The sequence below is a fragment of the Terrapene carolina genome, unplaced genomic scaffold (genome assembly GCF_002925995.2).
Source record: "Terrapene carolina triunguis isolate 2854851 unplaced genomic scaffold, T_m_triunguis-2.0 Scaffold649, whole genome shotgun sequence".
Taxonomy (NCBI): Eukaryota; Metazoa; Chordata; order Testudines; family Emydidae; genus Terrapene; species Terrapene triunguis.
The window spans coordinates 463861-476521 of NW_020665000.1; positions in this window are offsets into that span (position 1 = coordinate 463861).

Sequence of the window (12661 nt, forward strand, 5' to 3'; positions counted from 1 at the left end):
ACCCATCCAACCCTGCTCCCTGTCTCTTGACTGCCCCCTCCAGAACCTCCCTGCCCCTTCTCCGACCCCCTGGCCCCCTTATCGTGCCGCTCAGAACAGAGGGCTGCGGAGCGGCACGCTGGGGGGAGCAGGGGGAGGCGCTCCAGACTGCCGGAGGCCCGATGCAAACAGCTGGCCGGCGATCTGCGAATGCAGGGGTGGGGGGAGGGAGAGAGAGGAGGGGAGTGATTTCAAGTTGCAGGGGAGAGGAAGGGGAAGCAGAGGAGGGGCTCTAGAGCCCTGTGCGAGTGGCACGATCCAGCCGGCTGCCCTGTCAGCCATGCGCGCTCTGCATGGGGGGGAAATCCGGACATTTACAAATTTCCCCCCAGATGCTATTTTTAACTCAAAAAAGCCAGACATGTCCGGCAGAATCCGGATGAATGGTAACCCTAAAAGATGATAAATCAGGACAACATCCAACTTCTTTTCATTCATGACAATGAGGGGCCAGGTTGCACTCCCCTGAAAACATTATATATATCCTCAAGCTTTGTCTCTTGACTTATCAGGGTGCTCAGTTTGCAAAAGATGCCCCTGATAAGATACCCCATTACCGATGACACTTTTGCAGCATGGGCTTAAAGTTCTCTCTCGATGCTGCCTAAGTTATGGGCAACAGACTCAAGGTAGGAGAAATGACCGACTGCCCTAGCATGGATGTAGTTATGCTAGTATAAAAGTGCTTATACCAGTCTAACTTAACCAAGTACAGGGACTAAGCTATGCTATTACAAAGCACTTCTATATCAGTATAGCTGTGTCCACGCTAGGGGTTGTACTGGTACTGATAGACTATGGGTAAAAATAATCACACCCTTAACTGACAGTCATACTGGTACAAAATCCGTATGCAGATCAGACCTAAGTGGTGACAGTGACATGTACCCCAATGCACAGGGTCAGCACAAGACCCATGCAGCACTCAAGTCTCCAAAAAATGGGTGTGAATTGCAACCTTCCATACTACACATGGGGAGTGGTGAGTGGGGTTCTCATGACTCTTGCTAACAAAGTGTAAAGATGTAAATTAAAGGGAGCTGTGATTACTGCAAAGTGCAATTAAAAAAAATTAAGCTCCAGCTCAGTTTGTATTCAAGGCTTATATTATGTGTTTGGTATAAACACTAATTATTTTGTTTACTATGGGATGATTGTGTAATTAGGAATAGGGAGAGATCATGCCCTGGGCTCAGCAGGATGCAGAAGAGTTGGCAATGGCAAGAGAAAGCTATGCAGGTGAGCTCAGCTGCCTTCCCCAGACACACAAACACACTGTCCTCCAGGAATTGGGGCTGCAGCGAGAAGAGTGGCACATCAATGGAGTTGCTCACTCCTGGATCCCAATTACAGCTGGCTTGGGTAATTAATTAGTGCTCTCAGATCAAGTGGTGTCCCACAGTCCATCCTACAGGGAAGCAGGGGAGACCCAAGGCTCCATGCAGCAAGGAAAATACAGACTGGTTAGATCAGGCTTCTCCTTTCAGCTGTCTCCCTGGTTCCTCTGTCACAGGGTCACTGTACCTTTTCTGCCCAGATGCACAGCCCTTTCCACAGGGCAATTGGACAAGTGATTAGAGCATGAGTAGGCAAACCTGTACTCGCTTTAATCTAGCTAACGCAGCTGAAAACAGCAGCAAAGACACAGAGGCACAGACCCCAAGGCAGGCTGTGTAAGCCCACCCAGAACCCTGGGTGTGACTTCACATTGCTAGTCCACGCTGGGGTCCCTGACACCATATCTTCAGGAAAAAGAACAGGAGTACTTGTGGCACCTTAGAGACTAACAAATTTAGTACTCCTGTTCTTTTTGCGGATACAGACTAACACGGCTGCTACTCTGAAACATATCTTCAGGGTAATTTCTAGCCACGCTAGGTAGAGTAAAGCTAGCAGGGAGAAAGCCATCCAACCTCCAACTATGGTGTAGATATCCCCATCCATTTCTTTCCCTGCTGTGGCCAAGGGAACCCCACACAAAGGGGTTTTTAAAAAAAAAGTCTCCCTTTCCAGGGCCTGGCTTGGTCATATAGGTTTACAAGAAGTGACCCTCCTTCACCTGTGTATCCAGGCTCCCCAGGTCCTTCCTAGTTCAGGCTCCACAGTCATCTTTGTCTCTAGACTTCAGCACCTCTCTATGGGCCTTGTTGCTGTCCCACCTCTCCCCAAGTTCATACAGGACTCTGAACTACTGTTTTCCTCCAGTTACTGTCCTGCCCTTTTCTACACAGCCCACACACACGCCTCTCAACCCCTAACTTTTTCCCAGAATAGAGTAAAAGCTTTGTCTTACATAGTATCAGAGGGGTAGCCGTGTTAGTCTGGATCTGTAAAAGCAGCAAAGGTGCCACAGGCCTCTTTGCTTGTATTATATAGTTCCACAGGCACTCACATCAGCCTCAGTCACCTGACCCCTTAAGTGCTGCACCTGACAATTAAAATTCCCAATGCTCCCACCTTAAAGGGGCCACATCCCAGTAAGACATCAGTCCCCAAACTATGGAGCATGCGGCAGGGCTCAGGCCAGCCCTCACAGGGGGTGGGAAGCGAACACGTGCCACCCAGCTCCAGCCCCACCCCTTCCTGTGGCCTGGCTTCTGGCTCTGGCCCCACTCCCGACCACTGCTCCAGTCCCAGAGCCTGCCCTAGCCGCAGCCCCAGCCCAGGTTCCCAGGGGTGCATGGACAGATTACATTTGGGTAAGGGGGGGGCATCACATAAAAAGTTTGGGAACCACTTTTCATATATTTATCTTCACAGCACCCCTGTGGGAAAGGGAAGTACTATTATTCCCATTTCACAGATGGGCAACTGAGGCAGGGAGACAGTTTGCAGGATGGGGCTATCAACACCACTGAGTGACCGCTTGTAGGGCTGAACTAAGTGACTTGCCTAACGTCTCACAGGAAGTCTGTAACAGAGCAGGCAATGAACCTGGGTCTCCCAGCTTAATAACCTGACCGTTGGACCCCGCTTGCTCACCAAAGCTGTTATATAAAAGTTCTTAGTATCCTCAGGCAGAGCTTGCTTCTCTGCAATCCCCAGCATTGTGGTATTTTGGGGGTTTTGGTGTGTGGGTTTTTTTTTTGCTGCTGCTTGTCACTCATTGCTCTGACTGAATTTGCTTTTGTAAGTAAAAGCAGTATGAGAATAAGACATCAGAAATAGAGAGCTGTTTAAAAATAGGCTGGGAAAAAAGAGTCAGCATCAGGCAGTGAAACACCAGCGAGACAGTCTAACAAGCTTTGTTCCTGGCCCTTTTTACATATCTATCAGAAAATCAACAGTCAGTCATCTCACCCACAAGCAGTTCTCCTGCAGCAGATGTGGCTCCATTTGAGATCTGCAAACAGAGGGAAAGTAGGTCAGCCTTCCTCAGAGCTCCATCCCCTAAATTGCATTGCGTGGAATCTTGGAAATGCAAAGGTCATTAGCATTCCTGTTCTAAGCAGCTGAAACATTAAAGGCTAATTCTGCATCATTACAGAATACGGAGGAGGCTGCCTCTGCCATGCAGAATGGTTCACAAAGAAACCACCAAGTTTCCTGTGGAGATTAACTACGTCTAGTGCCCCCAAGCCATAAAGCGAAAATGTGATAAAGCTTGTAATAATGTTGTCAATAAGGGTAAATGCTGGTTTTAGTCCCTGTGTTTCTTATTGGCCATGACTGCATCCCCGAAGCACTAAACTGGGCTAACTGCCTGACTTATTCCTTCTGCAAACACCAAGGCTAAACCTGCCAGTGCAAGCTTTGCCAGCCACAAAAAACCACCATGAAGCCTTGAATTCCAACCTTCATATTTGGGTTCATGCTTATTTTTAACAAAACAACAAGCTCAGTTTTGGGGGGTGGGGGATGGGATCTTTCTTAGCAGGAGAGCACCCCACCCTTTCAATAGGGCCAAATCCCAGCAGCCTTGGGAACGGTTGTTCTCAAGCTGGCTCCCTAAGAAGCCAAGATGAATTCCAGTCTAGACTATAGCCAGTCCTAGCTGATCTTTCTGAGTCAGTTCCTCATTTGTCTGGGTTGAGAGAGGTGCTGGGCTTCCCGTCTGTCTCTTTTAGGTATTTATATGGCCTGCCTCCGCGTGTTTCACCATTCTTAATGCAATTGTGTATCCTCGCACCGTGCCCGTAACCCATCTCGTCAGAGCAGAAGGGTCTCCTTAGCCTCGCACAGGCGGCAAGGCTACGTCAAAGGGGTCCTTCCCCTCTCAAGAGAGGCAGAGCGGGAGATAAGGCAGAGGAGCTGTCGCAGGGAGGGTTTGCAGGCTGGGCATCTCTGAAGAGCTCCAAGTCCCGCAGCACATGGGGCCAGATAATTACCAAAGAGCTGAGCACCCAGCAACTCTCATTTGTTAGACGAGGGGCCCAGACTTACACCGGTGTTTAGGGACCTGAAGATGCAGAGGTGCCTACTGGGATTTTCAACAATGCCTGAGTGAGTTGGGTGCCTAATTCCCACTGGCTTTAAATGGGAGTCAGGCACCGAAGCTGCTTAGGAGATTTTGGCACTCTCACGGCTCTTTGGGCACTACCAGGCAGGGGAGCGCCACTGAAATCCATGGTGTCATACCACGGAGAGCGAGGGGAGAGCAAACCAGGCCTGATGACTGCTGTTTGGTTTTTTCACCTGTTCATTTCCCAGACATGAAACCCCAGGTAAAGGCGCCCCATTCCCCACTCCCCCCACCCCCTGCATTCTCACAGCACACCGAGGGCCATATTCCCCACTCTATCACCCCTCTCACCCTCTGTGTTCTCCCATCATGCCCAACAGCCTCCCCAGAGGCCTACAAATAAAAGATGGGGCAGGGGCTGAGATTTTTCAGAGCCATGCAGGGAGTTTGGCCACATCTTTCCATCATTTCAGTGTGAAGCTGGGTGGCTAATTTTCCTGCACGGCTTCGAAAATCTCCACTGAGGTTTGCAGCATGCCCTTATAGGGTAACAACTCTGGGGTCTGTCAGACCAATGAGTGTCAAGACAGTCCCAGAGCTTAGGACTGTTATGGAAGGGGGGGGGTTAATGCTCTGCCACCAGACCCCCATGCCCCAGCTCAGCTGTCAGTGGTATCACATGGAGAGAGATAGGGTCCAACCAGTACCAGATTTGTCCCCTCCTAGGCCTGGTCTACACTATGACTTTAATTCGGATTAATCCCGTAGTGTAGACATACCCCTAGTGTTGTCACAAGAACCCAGAGAGCCACAGGGAGGAGGGGTGAGCTACTACACAGCCATCTACTTGCAAATCCAGAGAAATAACAAACAACCTAGAGAATTTATTAGCAGCGAAGTATCTGCCCCAAAGCTTAAAAAAAAAGACATTTAAAGTGAGTGAAATACTAACAATAAAAATAAAGCTCCTCTATTCTCTACACCACAGCCCTCTGGGAGCTCCAAGTATCAATTGTGGAATTAAAAATTGCTCGTAAAATGGCTCTGGATAGGACAGGAACATGGTCATAATGAGATTAAAATATCCAAGGTCAGCCCTGGTAACACAGCAATGTCCTTTCCTTTAATTCCTTGTCGTCAAAGGAGTCTCCACCAGGATTAATCTATTTTATTTTTCATTTCTCTTGTTGCCAAGAAAAAGGCCATTCCATGACCCACATTAAGACGGTGAATTCCTCAGAGTGGAGCTGAAGCGTTGGCTGTTTTGATTTTAATATACTGTAATTTAAAGTAAAACAACCATCCCAGCCCAGTGGAGTTTTGGACTGCAGATTTCCAAGGAGCTCTGAAGCTTGAGAATCTACCCCAGACTATTAATGGATTCACAGATTTTAAGGCCAGAAGAGACCATTAGATCATAGTCTGTCCTCCTGCATAACACAGGCCAGGGAATTTCACCCGGTAATTCCTGCATCAAGCCTGTAACTTCTGTTGGAGCTACAGCATATTTTTTAGAAATACATCTAATCTTTTAAAGACTTTAAGTGATTGAGAATCTACCATACCCTCGGCCAGCGCTTCCAGGGGGTAACTAACCTCACCACTAAAAGCTTGCACTTTATTTCTACTGCTCTGAATTATCATAGAATCATAGAATCTCAGGGTTGGAAGGGACCTCAGGAGGTCATCTAGTCCAACCCCCTGCTCAAAGCAGGACCAATTCCCAACTAAATCACATCAATTATTCTAGCTTCAGCTTCCACCCATTGGCTGTTGTTCTGCCTTCGTCTGCTAGACTAAAGAACCTCTACTATCAGAAATCTGCCTGCGTAGGTACTTATAGACTGTGATCAAGTTGTCGCTTAACCTTCTTTTGAATAAACAAAACAGATTGAATTTTTTAGTCTCTCCCGGTGGGGCAGGTTTTTCCAGACCTCAAATGGTTCTTGCAGCTCTTTTCTGAACCCTTTCCAGTTTGTCAACATCCTGTTTGCAGTGTGTGCAATAATCAATCCCAGTCTCACCAATTCTTTACAGAAATAGAGGGTGGAGCTTCTCAAACTGTGGCCTAGCGACCCCTGGTGGTCTCTGGGGAGTTGACTTGCTACATGGTGAGGGCTCTTCTTCCTTTTCTCCAGCTGCTAAGACAACATTAAATGCTGCAACTACTTCCCTACCATTAATTTTTCCATCTAAGCAATTGCTATAATCACCACAGGGACATTATTAATCCATTAACTGGTGAAGAGGTGGGGCCCAAGTGTCAATTTTTCTATTAAGATGTGGTCCATGCTTTCAGTTGCCTTCTCACACATAATACAAGAGGCAGGTGACATTCAATGAAATACAAAGACAGAAAATTTTAAACCCATGAAAATAAGCACTTTAGCATAAAGCCCACCTACCCTGTAGGACTAATTGCCACAAGATCAAAGCAAAGGGATTGGACATTGCTATGGATAATGAGAACTTGAGCTATAACAATAAAGGTTAAAACAAAGGACAACGAAACTATGGCAGTTTATACCAACTGGGGGTGTGACCCTAACTGTTTTGGAAGAGAGAGAAACAGTTTCTGCAGGGCACCAGGAGCGAGGAACGGAGATACTTTCCTTGTGCACGGGTTATCCCTCAGCTGCCCACTCCAGGGTTTCTTGCACCTTCCTGTGACGTAGCTGCAACTGGATGCTTTCAGATTACACCCCTGACTTGACTTCCATCACCCTATTACATGTACCTGTTAATTTCAAATCATGTTAAGAGTTTGACTTACATAGAGAGAAGCATCAGTGTGGTTGTAGCTGTGTTGGTCCCAAGGTATCAGAGAGACAAGGTGGGTGAGGTAATATCTTTTATTGGACCAACTTCTGTGGGTAAGAGAGACAAGCTTTCGAGCTGACAGTTCTTTTTCAGGTCTGGGAAAGTTGGTCCAATTAAAGATTTAAAAATTTTATTAAGATGATGTTAAAAATAATTTGTGAACAGAGTTTGAGCATAGAAGTTTCTGGTTATCAGGGAATAACATACAGATTATCGAGGGTGCAAGGTTTGGTTTAAGGTAAGGTGGCATGAGGAATACATAATCTGCAATATCCCCGATTGGGGGTAAAAGGTTGATGGGTCAAAGTACAGACATTGAGATATGAGGGTATGAAGTTCATAAAGTGGCTATGTTCGGGTTATTACCCTCCCTTCCATTCTCCTATGACTGGAGGGGTGTTAGTGGGCCACTTCACCTTGAATAGTCCTTTGAAATATGTGTTAACTACTATGCTAAACAGTCTGGTCCACCTTCTATTTAGCTGTGACACTAGACCTGAAGAAGAGCTCTATGTAAACTCAAAAGCTTATCTCTCTCACCCACAGAAGTTGGTCCAGTAAAAGATATTACCTCACCCACCTTGTCTAATATGCTGGGACAGACATGGCTACAACAATACTGCTCAAAAGCTTGTTTCTCCCTCCAATAGAAGTTGGACCAATTAAAGATATTACCTCCCCCACTTTGTCTAATAGAGAGAAGCAGGAAGTTCAAAGTCACAGCTAACATATTCTCCATCACCTACCCTGTTATATTCATGTCTCTAAATATAAAATAATATTACACATGGCACTCATAGCTCAAGAGTGTTACTGGTTCTGATTTTCCAAATTCCTGATCTTCGGGTTCCTGATGTGATTTCTTTCTCTCTATTGTATTTAATTCCCAGAGATGATTCTGACAAGCCACTCTTTGCATAATCCTTCCTATCACACACACTCATGCTCCTACGTGCTTCATCCCCTACTGGAGCGCTCTGAAAATAGACAGAAACTTCTCATTTGCAACTTCCACTGGTGCATGACTGCTAGCTTCAGCAGTGAAACCTTTGATGCTTCATGGATATCAAAGAAATATATTGATCAGTCCTTCCCTGAGAGAGTTGCTTTTTTGCACATGAGCACATTGTTACAGAGCTGGTATTTGCAGTGCACAGCTTGGCTTGGCCTGGTTTTCAAGCAGGCAGCAGAAGTGTGAATGTAGTGGTGGATTCTATAGCTTGGTTTTAAGTTTTATGCCTGAGTTTTTACCTGTGTACTCACTCTGTTCCTGCCTTTATCTACAAGCCCCAAATGTTGGGATATTATGATCTTTCCAAGCACCTAAGCAATTTCCTTGCCTTTTTTTTTTTAAACACTCACTTGTGGTATAGTGTATATAATTACCAAAACAATGCAGAGCAGCTGAGAAATTTATACCTGTTTACTCCCATCACCTGTTAGCCCAGGAATTAAGAGCCAATTAGTACACCTGTGAGTTACTGCTTTCTGGCTGGAGCTACACAGGGATAATTAAAAGCCAGAGCCTTTTAAGACTGGGGGTGCAGTTGTAGAGAAGGCAGAATTCTCTCCTGAGGAAGAAAATACCTGCCCCCTCTGGGAACAGGATAGAGTGGGGGCCTTAGCCCTAAAGTTTAAATAGGTAAGAAGCCAAGTAAGAGGCTCTACAGGGAGCAGGTTAGGCCCCTTGTTACTGTATGGGTGGCTCTGAGATAGGGTCCATTAAAAGCACTCCAGTGGTGTCTGGGTGAGGCAGACAAGTGAGTAGCTCAGCAGAGAAAGGAAAAGCCTGGAAACCAAAGGAGGAAGGCTGTGTTAAACATTGGCTATGGAGAAGCAGCACATGGTGGCCTGGAAGTAGGAAGTGGCCCAGGGAAAAAAACAGCTGCACATCTGAAGAAACAGACTTAGCTGCCTAGTACACAGTCCCTGTACTAGAACCTGGGGGTTACCCTACCAGTCCTGAAGAAAGAATACTGAGCCGGGGGGGTTGAACACTGACTTCTAAAGCGGGGGGACTCTTCTTGTCAAAGGCTCTTTTATGTTGGGCTGTTTTGTGAACTTTTCATTGGCCCTTCTTGTTACCCCAGAAAGGAGCTGGGGCTTGTGACTTGGCTGGAGGACAGAGCCCCAGAAGACCTGGTGAAAGGCAGATGGTCTGGCATTTGTTGCAGGCAAGGACCAGAGTGCAATGCTGCAATGGGTGCTACGGATGGTGAGTACACTAACTTATACTCCTATGTGCAAGAGTTTAGAGCCGCCTCCTCGCTTGCACTGAGGTCCCTTTGCAGTGCTTTAGTTTATATTTCCACCCACTTTAAGGCCAGCTCATGCTGCCAGCGCAGTGCTGAGGGAGTCTTGGTCTAAATGAGACTTAGTCCTGAAGGTCTATTTCAGCCTGATTCTTTCTTGTCTGACAACAGTCTTGCACCAGGCACAGAAAAGTGAAGTTTACACCAGAATTCACCGCAGTGTAGCTAACAGCAGAATCAGGTCCCCTTTGCATCTAGCTGGGGCCAGTTAAATTGCCACCACCACTTCCTGCAGTGCATGGATTTTCCTTGCAGATCCCTTATCTAATTACTAACCCAGTCTGGCCTTATTTAGCTCATCAGTCACAACACTTGGAGGCCTGGCAGTAGGTCATGAGTGTCAGGGATGCAGTCAGAGTGGATCTGTGTAACCAAACCAAGACAGCGTGAACATGTGAATGCAATGGAATCGGTAGTGTGCAGGCAGCAAAATCCCATAGGCAAGGCAGGACTGAAAGCACAGTCAATACTGCTAAACAGGATGTGCTGTGCCTTAACTAATCGCTGTAGGTGAAATTCACCCTCTTGTGGAGAGCCATCACAAGGCTTGGGCACTGCTTAAATCCTCAAAATTGGCACAAGATGGTGCCAAGGCCTCCCACTGACTCTATGTATCAGGATAAATTTCACCCCTAGATACTGCACCTGCTTTTAAAAATGGACTAGGGCCTCTGGGGCCTGTAAGCAGTTCCTGGTGCCACAGCATGGCCTTGCAGGGGTCTCTGTCTCCAGCATCCCTGGTGGCCACCTCTTTGGCCTGGAGATGACCTGTCCCTATCTCCCTTTCTGTGGCCCAGGTCATCTCTTTCTAGTTCTGTCCCCTTGCAGGATACAAGAGTCCACATCAGCATCCAAACAGAGGAGCCTTCTGCTGCTCTTCACCCCCTAACGCTGGGCACTGCAGGGTTGCTTCTCTGCTCCCCTGGCTGAGCACATCTCCCAGGGCTCTGTCCCCAGAGGCCCTTCTTTCCAGCAGGTTTCCCCACTGCCTCACCTCCCTAGGGACATCCCCCCTGACTTCTTATGGGGTCTGTCTCAGGGCCTACCCTAGGAGCCTGACCTGTTCCCTGTAGTTCTCTCCAGCTTGCTCCTCTGCCCTGGGTCTCCTCCCTCACTGAATTCTCTTCTGCCTCTATGGAATCCTCCCTGGCCTCCCACAGCTGGGGTCACCCATGGTAATTAAGCCACCAGATCAGGATCAGTTGAGGGATAACTGCTGCTTCACAGGCAAGGCTGAGCTTCACTTCCCTTACAGGCCCGTGACAGGGTCCAACTTGAGCTGCCTTAGAAGGGCCTGACTTTCAGAAGGTCCTGAGCACCTGGCCTCTGAAAACCAGAGGGCGGGGGGGGTGGGGCAAACTGGACATACAAAGTCACTAGTCATATGAACAGCCATACTGGGTCTAACCAATGGTCTATCTAGCCCAGTATCCTGTCTTCTGACAGTGGCCAATGCTAGGTGCCCCAGAGGGAATGAATAGAACAGGTAATCAACAAGTGAAGCCTGGAACATGTAAAGCTAATTATCCCAAAGCACCATTCCAGAGGGAACATCCTGCACCTCTGGGAGCTGCTATGTGACAGAAATGCTGCTGTGTCCATATGGCCATAAAGGTTACCAATACCTATCAAAACCTCCTAGCTTGTGCTCCAATCTGTTCCACAGCTGTATGCGCTTGTCTGGCACCATATGCACTTGGCCAGTTGGTTGCTTTGTTTGTTTGGATGGTGTTCTGCCAACTTTTGATCCCTGAACTCTCTCTGCTCTGGCCTGACCTTTAAACCTTTAGTATTTCATTCCTGTGACCTTTAGCTTGGTGCTCGATCAGTGCTGGCCTAAGGGAATCATGTAGGCTTTGAGTAATATCTGCTCTCTAGAGCCGGGAAAATTTTTCACAAACTTTATTCAGTTAAAAAAAAATGCAGATTTGGGTCAACAAACATTTTGTGAATTCATGTCAATCTTGTCAAATTGCTTCAGGAAGGGAGAAAACCTCCTAAAAAGGCATTTTTTTTTTTTTTCTTTTGACACTTTCTAAACACTTTGATCTCTGGATTGAAAACAACTTATTTAGCAATTTCCTTTCATTACTTTTTTTTTTAATTTAATATGTTAAAAAAAAAAAACCTTGAAATTGAAATGAAACACCTCATTTCAGGTTGAACAAAACATTTCATACTACCTGAAATGAATTTTTTTAATTTACTTAAAAACTTAAAGTTCTGGGTCAACCTAAAACTTTTTCCCCCTGAATTACCAGCAAATCAAAAAAAATCACTATTCACACAGCTCTATTCCTTTTCCCTTTTCATTTAACTCTTAGAAGCCTTGGGGAGGGGGGTTATTTTCTCCATTTGACTTTTTGTTTATTCCTGTACTAGTTACAGTTCCTTCTCCCCACCCTCTGCTCTGTTCTTGCAGGAGATGGCATGCCACATGGTAACTTTCCTGGTTACCATAAAACTAATGCTACCTGGGAAAGTGTAGCAAATAGAACAGAGATTGCTCATCACTCTTGGCTGTATCTAGTCCCCAAGGCCAACGTGCTCAGAGACCTAAAGCCAAGCCCCTAAGTCTGTATTTAGACACTTATGGCACTATTGCCTGCTCTGCCACTCTTGATAACTGCAGTGGGATTGGCAGGTATGTAGGCACTCTGGGGGGAAAAAATCAGCCAACTTCTATTTAGGGCCTATGTTTTCAAAAAGTGACAAGTGATTTTTTTTTTTTTTGGGGGTACTCAACATTAGTCACTTGAGAGGAGCTGAGGCTTTCAGAAAGAGCTGATCACTCGTAATCTGAAAAACTGGGCCCCTTTGAAGTGAGTTTGGCACTCAAATGGAGGCAGTCAAATTCATTAGTCACTTTTAAGACTTAGGCATAGGTTCCTGAACAGGGATATAAAGGCCTTTAACTTTAGACATACTGCATGCCCTGCCCTTTGTGCAGCCGCTCATACCAGTGCGGCGTGCCGTCACATCAGCAGGGTTGTTTCATGGCCACTCTGCACTGAGGTTACGGTGGTGAATTGGGCTCTCAGGCCTTATCTCTGAATGCTAAGGGGGAGGGAGTGTGTTGCTGATGCCC